General features: G+C 39.8%; 1 protein-coding gene across 3 annotated transcripts in view; it reads left to right on the top strand.

Moving 5' to 3' along the window:
- ZNRF2 (zinc and ring finger 2) overlaps positions 1–19840 on the top strand; it is a 63716-nt gene that overhangs the window by 1276 nt on the left and 42600 nt on the right. The gene's annotated exons all lie outside the window — the stretch shown is intronic.

Raw genomic sequence — 19840 nt, 5'->3', positions numbered from 1 at the left:
TCAGTTAGTTAAGGATTTTTTCTTGATTTGGGGGAGCAGCTGCCCCCCCCCCCATGTTTGCAACCTTGGCTTCTCAGCACCATGCTCTAACCAACTGAGCTAGTGCTTAGTCTAGACCAGTGGTTCCCAACCTTTTTTTGGCCATGCCCCACCTAAGCATCTCTGAAATCCTGATGCACCCCCCCATATAATTCTTACTATTCAAAAAGTGAACTCCTATTCATGTGGAGGAAGCCTAAAAGGCCATTCACTGTTAATAACTCATTCTCAAATTGCCCCCCTTAAAAATCAGTGTGCCCCATGTTGGGAACCAAGATTCTAGAGCGACATTTCTCACCCACCCATGCCGAAATGTGCTTGATTTTTGAGGGTGGGGGACTGCTAGTTTGGTGACTGTTAGTTAGGGCTTCCTGTGACTTTGTGCTTGCTGTTTTGACTGTACATCTTCTCTCTAAACGCCACTGGTGGTAGAGCCACGCTACCCACATGTGTGTTGTAGGGGATAGAGTGCTGAACCATGGACACCCAAGTTGAAATCCTTGCTCAGCCATGAAGCTCACTGGGTGACCTTGGGCTAGCCACTGACTCACCACCTGGCCTACCACGCAGGGTTGTTGTGAGGAGGAAATGGAGAGGGGGGAGAACCACCTTGAGCTCTTGGGAGGAAAGGTGGGATATAAATGTAATTGTCATAGGATTGTAGAGTTGGAAGGGTCATCTAGTCCAACCACATGCAATGCCGGAATCTCAACCGAAGCATCCATGACAGATGGTTACCCAGCCTCTGCTTAGAAACTTCCAAGGAAGTAGAGTTCCCCACCTCCTGAGTGAGTCTGTCCCACTGTTGAACAGCTCTTACTGTCAGAAAGATCTTCCTTTATTCTAAAGTGAATCCGTTGGTTGGAGTTCCCAGCCTCCTAAGCAGAATAAAACAAACTTACTCCCATCTTCCATGTGACAGCCCTTTAGATACTGGAAGGTGGTCACCTCTGTCTCCTCTTTATCATGTAAATGTATACAGAGGAGTTGTAAGTCCACTTGACAAGCAGTAGCAAGGTTTCTATTGTGGGGGGTAAGGCTGCTGCTGGTTCCATATATGGTTTGGAATAAAATCCACAGAAGTCAGTAGGGCTTGCTTCCTGTTAAGTTTGGCCAGGTTTGCTGACTTAACAGCAGCACAGCTCTATGCATGTCTGCTCTGAAGTTTCACTGAGTTGAGAGAGACTCGCCCCCCAAGTAGGTGTGCCTAGGATTGCAGTTTAAGTCAGTAATCCTTCGCATACATAGTAGGGAGCAAGGTCCATGGAATTTACTTCTCAGCAGATGTGTGGAGGGTTGTTGTTCTCACCTAATGGCAAGGTGCTTTGCATGGATTTTGCTTGCTAACTTCATCTGAAGAATGCTGCAAAGTTTCACTGTTTCATCGACTGATTTTCTCCTTTTTGTGCTTCACATATAACACAGCGTTACAAGGGTGGCAGGTGGGCATGGGTGTATCACAGATTTTTGCTGCTTCCTGCTTCTTTGAAGTAACTACTGATAAGTTTTTTCTTAAATTCAGCAGATTAGGAAAATTCTTTTGCTCTCTGACCAGTGTGTGTCTTCTGCTTTGTTGGTTTGGATTTTAAAATGCCCTTGAAACAGGAACTGGAAAAACTAACTTTCAGCACTATACAATACCGCAAGTATTTATTTGGCCCACAACTTCAATAGCTGTTAGTAGTTCTATAATATTTCCTGCCAACCATTTATATAATTAGGGCTTAATTGGATAATGTATTTGCACATCCATGCAGTGTATTTAAATCTGACCAAAGTCTCTATTTAGATGCTGATGCAAGAATAGAAGCAGTTTGTTTCTAATTTTATGTTAATGAATTCGGAGGGTGTTTACAATTTTTTATTTTAAAAGGTTTTATTGGAGTTGCAGCAGATTTGAAACAAAGTTTCTGTTCATAGGCAAAAACATTCAGATGGGGTAAGAGCAGTTCTAGTAACAAAAGTTGTACACAGATCTAATTCTGTAGTGTAATTATATAGAAGTGTAAACTATTGAAAAGTGAGTAAAATTGAAGATAGTGAAAGATAAAAACTAATTGTGCCATTTTACAACAAAATCTTATGTGCATATATACGGTACTTGGAATGAAATCCAATTGAGTTCAGTAGGAATTCAGCTTAAAAATAATATTGGTTTTTAAAATTTACAAGGTAGCTTGTTATAATTAATATGACATTAATAAGAATAGGGCAAATTTTGGTTCCGAATTCATGCAGAAATACTGCATTTTCTTGCAGCCCTATCTTTATAACAGTTCACCTAGCCTGGGGATGGGTAACATGTTGAACCAAATCTCTATTTGATTGTGTCTCTCGCTTTTAATGGTGCTGACCTGTGTGAGGTCTCTAAAACCATAATTGTGTGTTGAGGAGTCTGTGAGAAGCCTGTATGATAGCAGTCTTCTGTAGGCTTGCATAGGAGAAGCAGCAAGGTGCTTGTTTCATCTTGTGAGCAAATAGGATGATGTAAAATTCATGAGACATCCTTTTCAAAACTGTGGGGTTCCTAGGATAAATGATGGTAGGTGCAACTGGCTGGGTCAGTGTTGCAGCTATGTTTTAGGAAATACCTCTGATCAACATCCTAATGTCCAGAATGCTTTCTCTTTTTTTTAGAAAGGGAAAATATATAACCAGAAAATTAATAATATAATATAATACTTAACCCACCAAAATTGGGCAGTCTGTATAGGTAGGCAGTCTTGCTCTGTGCAGTGAGCTGCTTCGTATTGTAGTGCTTTTGAGTTTCAAGGTTTCCCTTCTAATAAAACTTTGGAATGTAATTCTGTACATGTATACGCAGAAGTACCATTTAATTCAATAGGACTTACTCTCAGGTAAGAGGTATAGGACTGCAGACCGAGGGTTGCTTATTTTAATGTAGTATATCCTGTGCTTTCCCTGTATGCATAAAATAAACGATCAAAATGTAAGAGTTTCAGTCAGCAGCTTTTATGCTTCTTAGCTATAATATAAATGTTTTCATGTAGTTTTCTGGTGAATTGAACTGCTTTAATGATGTGTAAATAACTGCTTCTTAGGATATCTTGTTACTGGAGATTTCCTTATTTTAAAGCTTTTGATAAGTGGAATAGGATTGTTCAAAAGTAGATCGGATGAAAAGCCTTTTCAACATCTGCTGACCACATACATGTGACATAGTTATTCAATAGATAGATTCTAACGTTGGCTGCCTGGCTGTATGAAGACAAGCAATTTAGAATTCCACTTGCGACTGTGGTGGTACATGAAGGCTCCAATCTGATACTTAGGAATAGAATTCAATGTATAAGTCTCATTGAACTCAATTGGGCTTCTGAAGCAACATGTTTAGGATCTTACTGTAAGCCTATGTTCGAAGGAGCAGTTTTATACAAACTGTTCTATAAGTGTGTAACTCGTATTAGAGTGTTTCTGTCAGATTATTATTTTCTGCATTGAATAAAAGTTCTATAATTTTCCTCAATGTGTGTGGAGCAGCTTTGTCATGGAGGATTCCCCATTTCAAGGGATGAGTGTATGGATGTTTGTTTTTAAATTTCAGCTGGGAATGGAAGGGGCAGGGGGCACTGCTTCTGACTACTTAGAATCAGCAGTATCTTGTATCAAGGGAAGTTGTAGTGCTTTTCTACATATTCACAGGTATTGTGATTACTGTATGAGTATAATTGTGCAAGTACCACAAGCATATGCTCCTGCTTTTTATGGAACTTCACATCTTGCGATTTAGATGTTACAGCACCCATGTGAGCACTCTGAAAAGCACTTCCTTTTTGTGGAAACAGTAGCATTTTAATGAAACTGGTGCCCTAGTACTAACATTTGTACAATAGCATAGCAGTGCCTATTGCCTGCAAGGGAGTAAGAATGAAATAGGCCTTTAAGCCTTCCTTAAAGAGAGCAAATAATTGAAGTTATGCAGAGCTTTTAGAAGAAATAGAATTGGAAAATTTTCTAACGCCCCAAAGAATGATCTAATTTAGCATGCTTATTTTACTTGTATTTTATCAGCAAAAGCTACAAAGTTTGAAACTGCTAAGCTTTCCTAAAATTTATTTGCAGTTGGCATCTATTCATTGTTGCTATTGAATATAAGAATCAGAAAATTTTCCACAGAAAAGTAAAGGACTGGAAATAGTTTTCCCCTCCACGTCACAGAAAAAATGTATTCAGATAAGATAAACCTGCAAGTTTTCCCAAAAAAATTTTAATTGAGCTCTTCTCATTCTAAATAATAGTAGGATTTTAACTTTTTATTCTAATTAAACAGTACCTTTATTAAACTTTTGTACCCTTGTGTAAAGGAGATGTGAAAGAATCCTAATGGGAATAATGCATTTTACACTTGTTCTGAATGGGAGTATTAACCTATGGAATAATTTTCATCAATGTGTAAAATAAATCAGCGCCTTATATCTCTTATTCTTTGGGACCAGTATGATAAAAACAGTTTGTACTTTCAGTAAGTCAGAGGGCACAAGAGTGCTCTTTTAGTTAAGGCTCTGTCATCATAAGCCTCAAAATTCTATTGCTCATAAAAATGACATCTTGATGTAATAACTTGAAACTTGAAATATAGGGAATACCTGGTGAAGTGTACAAATGTGCCAAGGTTAAAACAGATCCAACAAAAATTTCCAGAGGTACAGCAAGTTTAAAGTTGCTGCAAACTGACAACTTACTGTTTACTCCAATTTTCAAACAGGCATATCATTTCTTTCCAATTTTGGTGAAAACTGCTGACATTCAGAGCACTGAGGGAAGCACACTATTTCATTGGTTTGGTCAGGTTATTAAGCTTTTCCTGCTCCATTAAACCTATGGCAGCGACTGCTGGCCAAGTTACAGTGCATGCTGAGATTAATTCTGAAGTGATTCCCCCCACCAGACTTCAGTGTTTGCAAACGGAGTCGTCTAGTGGATGCTATGTGCAATGCCTTTTATTTGTGGAGTGTGGCAAGGTGGTGCAGTGGTTAGACTGTAGTACACAAGGGAGAGACCTCCTGGCTTGCTGGAGCTGCTGGACATGTTCATGATTTTTCCCGGTTTTTAGCATATAACTGCAGGGATGGTGACTCTGGCGCTGTATCTCTCTGAGATGCATGCCATGCCATTCATTGTGGGTTAAACCACAGAGCCTAGGGCTTGCCAATCAGAAGGTGGGCAGTTCAAATCCCCACGACGGGGTGAGCTCCTGTTGCTCGGTCCCTTCTCCTGCCCACCTAGTAGTTTGAAAGCACGTCAAAGTGCAAGTAGATAAATAGGTACCACTCCGGCGGGAAGGTAAGCGGCATTTCCGTGCGCTGCTCTGGTTCGCCAGAAGCAGCTTAGTCATGCTGGCCACATGACTCGGAAGCTGTACTCCGGCTCCCTCGGCCAGTAAAGCGAGATGAGCGCCGCAACCTGAGTCGTCTGCGACTGGACCTAACGGTCAGGGGTCTCTTTACCTTTAGAGCAGAATGAAGGCAGAAAGGGCAGCACAAAGTTTCAGGTCTCCAGGTTTGCTTTCCAGGTGGTGAGAGAAGGAGGTGGAGGGATCATTGCCTTACACCGCCTTTCTGCAATGTAAGGGCTCTCATTCCCACCCTATGTTTATGTTGGGGTAGGACAAGAAAGTATGGATTGGGGGCCTCATGCTGCCTTTCTGAAGGCATAAATGCAGTAAGTGCGCCCTGTTCACTGTTTCCTTCCATTGTGGTGGGGAAAACACGTGAATGTCTTACACTTGGGCCTTACACTGTCAAGCTCTGATGCTCCATAAGGTGATACAGGACGAGGACAATGTGGAGCATCTTTGCTGGTCTCAGGCACTTGTACCTTCCCCATCTAGATTTGGGCCAGAAAGACCAATAAGTGGTTTGTGCATGGAGACTAAGTTGTAAGCAAGCAAGCACAGTTCTTGACATTGCCCATCATCATTGATGATGATGGAGCAAGTCTGTTAAAGCATTGGCTTTAGCTTCTGATTTACCAGCTTTTGGGGGCTTGGCCAGTGTCAGATACACTCAACTCTGGGTTTAAACTGACATATTTTTGAATGACATTAGGGCCTGTATCCTATGCTGTTCAGAAGAGCTTCACCTTTCTCTCGACTTGTCTATACCGCTCTGTGTGCCCCCCAGATTTTTGGGAGGGAGAAGTCTTGTTGAGCAAGCAGATGTCACAACATTGTACATTGGATTCTACCCTGCATCTTTTGCTTTAATAATTGCTTTGGGTTTGTGCTACGGGGTACCGAACAGTAATGTGCTATTCAGCAGAGGACTGCAGCTTTAGAAATTTCATTTTCTTTAAAATGGAAATGGCATTTTACTATTCAGACTTGAGTTTTTCTTATTTTAGTGTCATTCCCTACATTACCTTTGCACTACAATGTAAATAAGCAGTGTTGTAATTTTAATCACAGGATTTTATTGTACTGCTTGTTTTTTACACATGAGCTTGCAGTAATTCATATGGTAATAAAATTGTCTTGGTGGTGAGTGACTTGGAGGGCTGCTTTTAACTCACCCAAGCTTGACTAGGTGGGGCTCCCAGTAGTTGCCTTGCATACTGTGAACATACTTCTGGTACATACTGTTTTTGAAAGCTGGAGTCATAACTTAAGTGTTCTTATTTTTTAAAAAGGCGTTATGCGACTTGGACTTTGATTCGCATTGCAGCATTAAGTAAAAGGTTTGCTAATTAGACAGTTAACTTAAGTTGCTTATAGGGTTGGTGCTGAATTAATTGTTTCTGCAGTTAATGTTGAGTTTGACTGCAGTCAATTTGTGGTTTACTTTCTGTAATTACTGTATAAGAAAAAGATTTAAAAACCAATATTTAAGCCTATATGTAACTGAAACTATGATATGAGTAGCTACTTCTGTCATGAGAGTTAATCTGCAATTATTTTCATGATATATATAGGGTTTTAAAAAAATATAAACTGTACAATTATTCTTTTAACTTTATTTTATTTCTGCCTAAGAAATATTTTATTTCTAACACTTTAGGAGGATATTTTATTTATTTATTTATTTTATTTCTAAGACTTTAGGAGGATAACTACAGCACTATTTTAAAATGTGACTATTTCAAGTCTCCAAATGATTTGAGTTTTAAGTTTATGAGAAGATATGGATGGAAGACCTGGAGGAATCAAGCAAGATAGTATTCAAATTATAGCAGTGATCCAAAGCATTGCGGGTGGTGTGGTGTGGCCCCCCCCCTTTTAAATTGATAGACATGCATGCACTAAGGGAGGAATTATTCTTGTTGACTTGGGGGAAAGTGTGATGTCTTCTTCATCTCCTCCTTGTTCATATAAAGGGCAGCATGGCAACAGGGGCTAGATTCCTACTCAGTCCTAAAACTTGCTGAATGACCCTGGATAATGCTGAACTAGTCCACTATCTTTCAGCTTAATATACCTTTCAGAGCTGTTGGATAAAATAGGGGGCAATATATATGCTGCCTAGAGCTCCTTGGAGGAAAGGAAGGACATAAATTTAATAAGTTTTTTTAAAACAAAATGAGTTAATGTTTTTCTTTTATTAAAATAGAGTCTTGATTTCATACATTGAGAGTGCTACTGTAGAAAGCGCTCCAGATGGATTTTGTCATATTGACTGTACTGGCTCTCATTCTAAGTGGCTTTGGCAAACTATTATGTGTTAAAAGATCTGTTAAGGTAACACTTTTCTCCTTTCACCAAATTTCCTGTTCTTCTCTTCCCCCTTAAAAAAATATCCATGGATGCTAAAACTGCTTATTTCAAAAACTAAAAATCCTAGGAGGTGGAGACAGAAGCACTCCTAAAATATTTTTAAATTTTATCTAATGGGATTTGAGTTACTTGGCAGTGCAGATATTTTGAGAAGTTAGAAGTGAACTACTTTCATCCCAATCAGAAGAAATATAGGTGCCTATCTATGAGTGTGGAAAAAGTCATGGAGATGTTAGGTTCGCCCCCAGTGATTGCTATACAGGTGGTTGGATTCATGTATGTGTAGGTATTACCTTCTGTGTTGGCCTAGAGTCTAAATTAGAGAAGAGTTCTAATAGAGTGGCAGCTTTGGGGAAATGCAAAAACCTCATATGCTTGCCCTAGAGCATAAAAAGCACATTTTCAATTCTGGTGTCCTCTCTGTGGAATCAACCCTGCTCCGCCCTTGTATTAAGGCAAGCAATAACACTGAAATCACTTCTGTCCTTGCCAAAAACTCACTTATTTTTTCAAGCCTTTGCTGGCCATTTAATACCAGTTTGTTAATGTCATGTCTGCCCTGGCCAATTGGCTGCTTTTTTGGTATATATATATTTTTTAACTGTTCATTGCCTTGTGATTTCAAATGAAAGGTTGTATATAGAATACACGAACACAAACGGATGTTGACACTATGTGTTTGTCTCTATTCCTGCCTTTTATTATATGAAATGAAAATAATAGAATACATAAATGTTGTTTCAGACAATCACAATTTAAGATGGCAGCAAATGCTATCATACATACCTTGATCTAAAGAATGGAAGAATCCCTACCTACTCTCAAAAGCCTACAGAAGTGAGTGTAACAATTTTGCCAGCAGGACTCACACTAATTTAAGAAATGGAGATGCAGGGAGAAAGCATATACCTGTCTTTATGTGTGCCTGTTTGTTCCCTGTGAGCGATGAATGAAGGTCCTTGTTGGAGCTAGGAGTGCCACTTCCTTTATACTCAAATTTTAGGCTTCCTTTCTACTCGTTTGGTCAAGTCATGCCAATGGAGAGGGGAAGTGGAGACCTTGTGATAAGCAGCTAGTTTATCTCAGAATTCCCTGCCTGCTTTTCACCTCACCCATCTTGCAAATTAAGTGTTTGAATGAAAGTCATCCTAGTGGGCTGTGGCTGGACTGGCTATCTTGTGTCTTCTCTCTGCCTGACCATTACCTAGATGGGCCTCCATTTGCAAAACAAGAAATATCCTTCAACAAATAAGAACTTTCCATGTGCATACAAAGACTTAAGTTTGGAAATAAGTTGTGTGAAGAGGTTTAGTGCGCCTCCTTGCGAGTTTTCACACCAGTGTACTTGCCTATGTAGGAGACACTAATTCTCAGTTAGACGTTCAAGAAAAATCCTGCAATCTTTTAAAGTTGAAATGTTCCAGAATATTGTTCTGAGAACTCAAGATAGACCAATGAAGAAAAGGAGTGGAGCTGAAATTAAATTATTTAAATAGATAAGCAGATGTGTTAGGAATTCAAATAGATAAGACTATGTGTGGTAGAAAGTTACAGATGGGTAGCCGTGTTGGTCTGCCATAGTCGAAATAAAAAAATTCCTTCCTGTAGCACCTTAAAGACCAACTAAGTTAGTTCTTGGTATAAGCTTTCGTGTGCATGCACACTTCTTCAGATACACTGAAGAAGATACACTGTATCTGAAGAAGTGTGCATGCACACGAAAGCTTATACCAAGAACTAACTTAGTTGGTCTTTAAGGTGCTACAGGAAGGAATTTTTTTATTTCGACTGTGGTAGAAAGGAAAGAGACAGGACCTTAGTTTTTAACTATGTAAGAATGTTATTTTTGCAATTGGCCTGGCTGTTTAAAGGCACAATTACATAAATCCTAATAAGTGAATTTATATTTTGTGAATATGTTATGTTTTAAAAAACATTGTGTATAGGGTGGAGTGGGACTGGAAACATGAAGGCCATGAAACCATTGTTCATTTTTGACATCTGGAATTCCTGATAAATTCTTTAAAATTAGGTTTTTCCCCTATTTAATGTTACTCCTTAAGGCATGGTTGAAGACCCAAGCTAAATTCCTTTTAAATACATTTTTTTATCTCACTTGACATAAATTAGAATAATTCCCACAAAATTGTAGTTCATGAAAGAGCATTTAGCCTAATTTATGTCCAAAGTGCTTCATATTTTGCCTGTTGCTGCTTTCAGCATATGCTCAATATGCTGTGCAGTTCTGAGTCACTATTTTTACAATACTGTATTTAAAGTTATTTTTTTTCCTTCTATGGAAGCTTCTGTTGGAGACAATTAATTGAGTTGCTTTGGGGAACTGTACTCCCAAACCATCAAATAGTAGATTATTGTCTCTGCACAAGAAAATCTGTTTCTAGTAAAAAATGATGTAATGAAAATATTAATATGGGCATGCTTAGGTTTCTGTGGGCTCCTAAAACCTGTAAGACCTCACACTGGTTTGTCAGAAGCTTTCCTTAAATTAGTAAACGTTTGTGCCATTTACTTAAGCACATCTTTGTATGTTTGAGAAAAGCTAAAGTAAACCTGGTTTGTAACCTAAATTGAAGCACTGCTGCTGAAACCAGTATTTCTGGAAAAGACAGGAAATGTACTGGAAAATACTCTGGGGTGTGGGAGCTTTGATCCTGGGTTCCTCTTGTGTCAGATAGAAACTATTGCACCATATTTGAGTGCTTCATCTCTCCTGTCATCTTAGAAATGGACTTGCTTGGGAGTGGTTCTCTTCTTTCTTCCATATGCAGCCCAGATACCTATTAAGTCTTGAATAGTTCAGTGTAAATAGGCTTTGGAGGGGTAGGAGCTGAACTTCCTTAAGGCCTTATTCACATGTTGTTTTATAGGGTCCTCAAAACAGTAGTTATTATGATTATAACTGTCGTTAACATCAGTCTCTCTGAAGTTTCCATCAATTTCTCTAGGTTTAAGATGCTTTTGCAGGGACCACTTTTATCCTTCACTGAGTTGTTAAACTCTTGTGTTTTAATATTGATCCTTCTGGGCTTTTGTTCTTACACCAGTAAAGAAGTATCAATTAAAAGAACTGTTCTCATACAACTTTCTGTCCTGGTGTGCACTCTTCTTAGACTAGTAAGAAAGAAGGATAGGTGTAGTTTAGGAGCCAAGAACTAATGTACCCATCTTTCTTTGTCTACTGCTGTGGCTGATAGACTGCCAATGCCCATTTTGTGTTTCTGCTTCTTTCATATCTACTTTCTCCATACATACTGATCCCCATGCTGGAAAAGGGCAATAAGGCAGACTATCTATCCTACTGGGTTGTAGCAAAACTCCATGGATGTTGGAGACAGGGTGAGAGAGTTGGCTTTGGTCTCTTACTATCAGCAGTGTTGCTTGCTGTCACTCTGTAGTAAGAAGGAGAAGTTTCTAATTTCAGAACCCAACATTTTTGCTATGTCCTGACCGAAGGGAATCCTGCACACAGATCCTCCTCTCCCATTCTGGTATCTACCTTCATCGGGAACTGAAGTAAATATCATAAATAGTGTGTTATAGCGCTATATTTCAAACTGTTTGAATTCCTCCATGTGGATAAGGCAGAACATCACGTGCATACTTTCCGGTTACAACCTCTTTTAACTGGTTCTTCACAGTACAGTAGGTCCACATCTTATGCTTCTTTTTCTTACACAATCACAGCTTTAGATGAATCACAAATAAATACATAGTAAAGAGGAGGGAGACCTTAGCTTATCGGGCTCTGGAGGCTCTCGCAAGATATTGCGGGGCCATCTGAAGGGTTTTCATTCACAGAAACAGCTTTTTAAGCCATGCGCCTTGCCTACGGGGCTCTCAAGTGGTAGTACAAGGCCCTTGCGGGGCCGTCCGAGACGTTGTGAGATCTCAAATGGCCGGGACAGTTCCTGGGTTCATTCTGACTTTGCATGCTTTTGCCTTTGTGGACTCCCGGACATAACCCCAGTGCTCTCCAGGTGTTGTTGGACTGAAGCGCCTGTTAGCTCCATCCAGCATGGTCCAGTGGGTTAAGGATGGTGGGAGATACAAGGTCCAACAACATCTGGGTCCCCCCACGATGGGGTGGTTGGTCTTCTAAGCACCCTTGCAGCTGTATTATGAGGAAGTCACTGTGGGCACTTCCTGGCTGTATGTTTATGCATGGAATGTGGCAGAGGATAAGGATTGTGGAACGCATTCTGCATCTTGGGTTACCAGAGACCTAATGGTAATGAAACAAACTGGATGACAAGTAGAGTGCAGGATGTAGAAGATGTGCTGCAGAACTGACTGAACATGAGTGAGAACACAGAGCCGTGCCTACTGCATAACAGTGAAGATGGTGAAGAACACCCACTTTTCTGCCTTCTTTGCATCCTCAGTGGAATTTTGTTTTGTTTTGTTTTGTACTCTTTGGGGTCTGCTTATTTCTGATCCAGGCAGTGGAATTCTAGATCCTGTGGGATCCTGCTGTTATTTGTTTGCAAGACAATTTGAGGACTGCCCTTGAGGCTGACCCAGAAGCTGCAGTTATTGCAAAATGTGATGGCTCGACTGCTCACTGGAGTGGAATATCATCATCATATTACGCTACTGCTGAAAGAATTGCACTGGCTGTCATTTAGCTACCAGGCTACTCAAGGTGGCAACATTGGTGTACAAAGCCCTGTACAGCCTGGTACCAGAATATCTAAAATATTATTTCATCCCCTACATACTCAACCTATCACTGTGTTCTGCAGGAGAGGGCATCCTTCAGATATCATCCTTATCAAGCGGTCCATTCTGCACAATGTCTGAATCAGGCTTTTAGTGTGGGCACACCTACCTTCCCATTCTATATCAGACAGGTGATATGTCTCTTTGGTGCCTGCTAAATACATTCCTCTTTCAAGAAAGCTTAAAAAACACCCCAGTTGGCATCTCTCTTGGATTTGAATTGATTTTATGTATGTGCTATTTCTAGTTCAATCTGTTTTGAATATGTTATACAGTACTGCCCTGCAAATTGCTGCTGAATGCCTCATGGGAAATGAGTAAAAAAATGAAATAATAAGGATTTGGCTCTATGACATTGTCAGTGTGGTTTCCCTTTATGCCTGGATAATGTGTAAAATGATCCATTATAAGAAAACTTTTTTTTTAAAGCCAAACACAACAAAATAAGAATGTGTCATGTGCAAGAGAGTAAAGGATTAAGATGTGTGCTCTGATACAAGGGTTTGTCAGCATTAAGAGAAGAACTGCTTATTAAAATCTGCTGAAGGGCAGTACCACAGAAGTATTGAAGTAATTGCTCCTGCTAATGACTAAAATGAAAAGGAGAATAAATTTCTTCCTTGAGGATGTTTCATTTTGGGGGAGAGTTAAATATTTTTCCTACTGTGAACAAGAGCAGACATAACTTCTTTGCAACCTTCAGCCCACCTTTCCCTCCAGGGCCACGAAGCATTTCATTCCTCTACCATTTGCTTTGGTTGTGTCAGTCAAGATACTGAACGCCCAAGATTTGTGTTAGGGCTTCTGTGCTATCTATTTCATGACAACCACAATACCAGCTAGATTATTAAAAGTTCTGGTTACCGATATCATTAACTTTTTCTTTTGAATTGTGCATCTGGTGCTGTCTTCTCATCACATCGAAACCAAGGGAGGTGTATAACAGAACTGCCTTATTTCAAGAGAATGCCGTGAAACGTCTGAGTCGAGTTCCAGTCAGTAATAGAAGGATGCATTGTCATTTTCCAGAATACTTAAGTCCATAGAGACAAATCAAAAGAAAACTGAAAGTTTAACTTGTACAACTAGGAAAGTAAGGGAGGAAGCTGAAGCATTGGAAGTTGGTGCATGCAAGCTATTGATATATATTTCTATCTGTCATGGCAGGAAGAATGAAAGCTGTCAAATAGAGTGGTATCACATACAGCACTGGTGTCCAAATTTTTTTCAAAGAGGGCCAGATTTGATGAAGTGAAGGGCCGTGAGGGCCGACCAAGGGGCCAACCTTTTTTTAGGATTGAAGTTGTTGAGGGTTTTTAAAGGATTTTACCCCAGGAGAAAAACTGCAACAGGGGCTGGATTAAACCGACCGGCAGGCCAGATTAGGCCTCCAAAACGGACTTTGGACATGCCTGACATACAGGGACTATATCTTCAGATGGCATAGAATCCCTGCCGTGAAACAATGGTGCTGGACTGCTGTTTACATCTTATGGAAGCTAGGAGTGAATCGCTTATTCGGATTGCCCTAGAAAGCATCCTAAATGCATTTGAAAGCATGGCAATTGGCGCAGATGGTCAGATGCAATCTAAAAAAAGTCACCACTTTTTTTGGCATAAGGCGGAATAGCAAAGCAGAATAGTTGACTACAGTACGTGGAAGTTCCTTGTGTTTACACCTACAGAGACTACAATAAAGCTGAAGCGTAAATAATGCTAACCTCGGTTTGCTTCTGTTTATGGAGGAAGCTGTGTAACCTTGCTGAATTTCTTATTCTACACTTTATAAACCTGGAGATGATCTCCATTCATGTTCTGTTTTTCAAGCTTCATGAGTAAAATCCTCCCTAATTAAAATTACTGCTTTTGAAGGCTGACTTGGCATGATTCAGAATGGTGAGGTTTGTCCCTGTGCAATCCCTGCCTCTTTAAAGCACTCTCAATCTTATCTATACAAAACCTTACAGGGAAAAATGCAGACGTAATTTAAAAAATAAAATTATTATACTGCATTTATATAGCTGCCCCTTAACAGTTTTGCTCTTCATTAGTTTGTTCATTTTTGTAGGTCTTGTACTGAATACATTTTCTTATTGTGTACTCTGGGGGGCGGGGGGGGGAACATCTTGTTGTTAAAACATATATACCCGAATGGTATGGAGAAATTGCACATATGCAACGTTCTGGCCTGTCATTTTTTTGATTGAGGGGCATTGTTTTTCAAAATCTTTTTCCTGCAGAAGCCCTCTTCTAATCCTACAAGTGCCCTGCCCTTTTCATCTCATGCCTCCGCGTATTGACAAGGGAGTAACAAATAGTTTATACCACTGAAATTACATTTGGCTAAGATTTCTTTTAGGCAAAAATTTTGCAGCACAAAATATTTCTCATGCAAAATGCAGCACTGGAAGAAAAAGTGAACCCTGACACAACTCAAGGGACAAGTGCTGACTCACTCTTTCTCTTCTCTCTCTCTCTCTTACCACTGAAGTTCATGCGTTCAAAGTCCAGTGGGGTTTACTGATCCGTAGAGCATAAACAGAAGGTGGAAAGCAGTCAGTAAAGCACATCCTTAACCTGTAAGTCTTTAACTTTCGCAAGGAGTGCATCAGTTTTTTATACTACTGGCCTCAGTACGTATTTGCATTGGTGCTTTTCCAATAATACTGCTGTGCCGGTTCCACCTATGTTTATAAATAGTTACTGTAGGGAATGACTAGATAAAGCAGGTGTTCTGTTCCTGCATTTCAGATACTTGTGGTTGATTGAAATATGTATGCTAGTTATTGGCCAGAAAGTCTGTAGCTGCAGGCACTGATGGAGACTGGCATGGGATGTGTGTTCCAGAAGCTGATTGTTTCATTGTATGTGATGAGAGGTGGTTTTGAGACTTCATGACCAAGTTGTACCTTGGAAGTCAAACGGAATCCATTCCAGAAGTCCGTTTGACTTCCAAAACATTCGGAAACCAAAGCTTCTGAGTGGCTGCAAGATGCTTTTAGCTGCTTGGAAGCAGGTGAACTAGCAAGGTTTGTGGGGTTTTTTTGGCAGTGTTGTTGTTGTTGTTAGAATTAATATACCACCCTATACCTGGAGGTCTTAGGGCCAGTTGACAGAAGAGAGATAATTTCCCATTGGAAAGACTCCAAAGGACTCTGGTTATTTCATGGTCGGATTGCTAGCTCCTGAAAGCACAAAATCTTGCTAATTCTATGTTCCACTTGCTTACATTAGTTAAACTGGTCACTTTACCAGGCAGACAGAACATTCAACAATATCAAGTGGAATACTTTAAGAGGTGGAGAGGTGCCCCACTTAATGTCCCTTCTCCCCCCTAAAAAGTTGTGACATGGAACTTTTCTGGTTATCTTACACTTTAATAGGAAAATACTGGAATATATATGCAGAATACACACACACACACACACACACACACACACAGAGGGAATATATCAATATATATTTTGAGATGAATTTTTAAAATCTGCACTTTGAGTCTACATTGGCTTACAAGGTGTTTTGTGTGTGTTTGTTCTGCTGCCCCACCCCCCATATAGCCTACTTGGCACTGAAATCAAAGCCAAGAAAACGTATTGTGACTGCACCTAGAGCAATTGCTGTACTATATGCTTCACCAACACAGATTTCTTCTTTTCAGTTTCAGTGAAATATGTTCGCTGCTTTTTGCAACCACGTACCAGGGAACAAAATGCAGGCATATAGGGTCTGTTATGGATGGGACAGTTATGTGATTTGTAGCTTTTTCTCTTCAAAACATTTGCAAGTAGGAGCTGGAATATCTCAGTTGTCACTCTATTTTGAACAGAATAGTTTCATGTATAGGATCTCTGACAGAGGTTTCCTCTGACTTCTGTTTAAGATCTTTTAGTTGGTAATGTTAAAGACTGATTCTGAAACCCCTTGGATGCCAAGCATAAGATTTTATCACTGAGGATTACGTGTGCTTGTCCTTCATAACAAGCTGCAGTAAGTTTGTGTGTCAACAAGGTGCAAAATGTATTGTTCAAAATGGGCCTTTGGTGAAAGCCAGACTCTGGGTGTTTTCCTCAGAGGTCTGCCCTTTGCTTCTCTGTAGTGAGCTTCCAAGCGCTAGAAAGTATTCTAAAATGCATTTAATGGGTTCTGAACCAAGTTATTTCCAAGTATACTTTTCAGCTGATTGGGATAACTACTGATGTTACTTTTTCTCATGGCTAATTCTTCTGTGCTTGGGGAAAGCAGATTATTAATGAAGTGTTGGTAAGATAGACCTCTTGAAAACCCAGTCAGATGCATTTGATGCTAAAGTCAGTTTAATGTATACATACTTTAATATATACTTTAATAAGAGTTAATTCCTCTCAATACAGGGGTATAGCTATACAAAGAAGTCCAATAGAATCTTCAGTGACCACAGCGTAAAAAAAAAAAAATTCTACCAAACATCAGAGGTCATCCTTTGGGCCATCTATATTCCAAAAATGCAGAAACTGTATAAGGACAGATATAATATTGCAAAAGCAGTGTTAAACTTTTATCTGTTAATTTTTTTCTCATGCTTCTTTGAGTTATGAAATCAGATGCATAAATTAGTTAAATAAGCAAATAAGAAACGGACACACTGTAAATTAAGCAGGAAAACACTCACAAATGGTTGAGAAGTTGAGCAGGTTAAAATACCACAAAATAATTTATGTTATCTATTTCTTCTTTTGACCTGAAATGGATTAAAATTCTGATTTCCCCCAGGAGCCAGTTCTTCAACATTTTTAAAGTAGTTGTGTTGACACTCCTTAAGCACTTGTATGAGAAAATAAATTGATCCTTATATAGTACACGTTGTCTGCTTCCTCCCCCCCCCCAATAAATTTAGTCTCAAACGATTGTTATTGAAGATTGCATTTGCATCGGGTACCTGATGCTGTTTTCCTGCTTAGCATATGCCTTTAGCTCCGCAACAACCACAATATGGAGTAGGCCTTATTTGCATTTTGGCCCTGCTTCATTCAAAACTCCTTTACCCTGTGTTGTGCTTTACATATTCTGCACCAACGCACGTAACAAAATAGTGAATGTAAAGAGGTCAAGTGCTGCATTTTGTAGCTACTTTGTACCTTTGCTGATATAAAATGAAACGTGCTAGCCTAAGGGCCAGCCTTACCATTAGTCATAGTGAGGCAATTACCAGTGTGCACAAAAATACAGGACCAATCACCTGAACTCCTTGGCTATTTGCTTCTGTTAAAGATCAGAACTATGTGTGCCACGAGCTTGTCATGCACTCTCTAAGCTAGCCTGCTTCCCTTGGGTGCACTGAAGGATGCTGTCCCATTGCCAGTGTTGAATCAAGATTCAGCTGCCAGCCCAGTCAGCTTCTGTCCATGGAATGGAAGGGGCAGCTTCGTTCTTTGCCTCAGGCAACCAAATGTTTTAGGCCAGCCCTGTGCAGCCAGACTGTTCTACTGCATGTAGTAATGAAGTTAAGTGGGATAACATTTCTTAAGAAATAAAGGTATAATGCTAAATACATTTTCAAGTGACCTTGGTTCTCTTTTATTTCTGTTGAAAGAGTTTTGTGGTACCTTAAAACTAACAATTTTTTCCCCTGGTGTAAGCATTCATGGATTAGGGTCAATTTCATCAGACAAATATTTTGTTTGCTGCTGCAGACAAATAGAGCAGCCTCTCTGGTAAATAAATACAGTACTTTACCAACTTTCACTAGCGTATGTTTTTTCTTTGTTGTGTTAGCTAAAACTTGCTGCGGGCTCTGACAGTTCCGTTTCCTCTTTCCCTTTAGCGATCAAACTTGGTACAAAAACAACTGCTATCAATGGAGATGCTTGATTCTTAACTGTCAGTTTTACTGTTGTTTGTTACAACTTACTTAAAAATAATCTATGTAGTGCTTGGTTGTAAGGGAACCTTAAAGTGGTTTACACAAAATACAAAATGAAACATTAAAATTATCAATAGACATTCAAAAGATGATTAAAATCAATAGTAACTGAAAAGAAATAAAACACATGAAACTTATAAATGTCTTCGATTTAAGCAAGGGCCAAAAAAAGAAAAGGAAAATACTGCAAAGGGGCTGCTTTCTGGGTGGAATGGGAGGAAACTGGCGGAAAAGCACTGTTAGGCCGATTTGTTCATTAGTTAGGGAGCTGTTTCCTAATAGGCTCGAGTAATGTGAGATCTGATTATCTGTAAGAGGAGCCATTTGGTGTGGGACCAGACAGTGGAGAAGAAGCTTCCATGCCATCCTGGTAATGCATGATACAGCTGTTCTTCCTTTACTCACCAGATAGAGAGTGGAAGTTGGCACTTTGTTGACTGTGCAGTGCAAATGGATGGATGTGCATCTTACCTTGTGTAGATGGCTTTTTCTCAGGTAACCCCATCTTTTTGCCCCCTTTTTCTTCCTCAAGGTTCTTTCTTTAGAGACATCAGCATTGCCCTGATCCTCTGTTTCTGCTCTTGTTTCTAGGCAGCATGCTGATGGACCATCTGTTTTTTGTTTGAGAACTATTCTCTCCCCCTTGTATGACAGCTGTGGCTTTATGGTTAGACTGGCTTTTAGATACCTCACATTAAAGTAGATAACATATCTATTTTAGATACCAACATGGACCTTTGGGTAATTAAAGAATATTGATTTGAATTACAAATAATTGGCAAGAAGGAGTGGGAAAGAATTGCATTATCACCTGTCTCACCAATGTGATCAGCTATGAAATATTGTGTTTTGATTCGACTTTAAAATTAAGGTTAAAGTTCTTGTTTAACCTACCCTATTGTTGTTGTTGTTGGCATCTGTCTCGAGAGACTATGGCTCACTCCTCCGGGGTGGGAAGTCAAAACTCTGGAGAATCACAGCGGCTGTTGTGACTGCAGAGACTCATAACTTGTAACTGGTGTGACTCACATTATTTTTGCTGTATTAGCAGCACTGAAGTGACCCCTTTGGGCCGCAAGCCTTGACAGTGTGTATGGAGGTCTGGGGCTGCCCAGACAACAAGACTCCCCCCAGCCTTGCTAATGTCCAAAAGAAAGCAGAGCAATACATTTGGCACCAGCTTGGCAACTATTGAAAAGGCCAACCCTGGAACCAGTGGATTGTAACAACTATCACCCAGTTGCAAATACATCCTTCCTGAGGAAGGGATTGAAAGAGTTGTGGCAGAACAACTGCAGACATACCTGCATGAGACTGCCTGTCTGGATCCATGCCAGTTTGGGTTCAGGCCTGGGTTTGGGATCAAATCTGCTTCGGTCACTCTGATGGATGACCTTTATAGAGAGAAGGACAGTGGGAGTGCAATCCTGCTC

This window comes from Podarcis pityusensis (genome assembly GCF_964106645.2).
Source record: "Podarcis pityusensis genome assembly, chromosome: 12".
NCBI classification, from domain to species: Eukaryota; Metazoa; Chordata; class Lepidosauria; order Squamata; family Lacertidae; genus Podarcis; species Podarcis pityusensis.
This window is presented reverse-complemented; position numbering and strand designations above follow the sequence as displayed.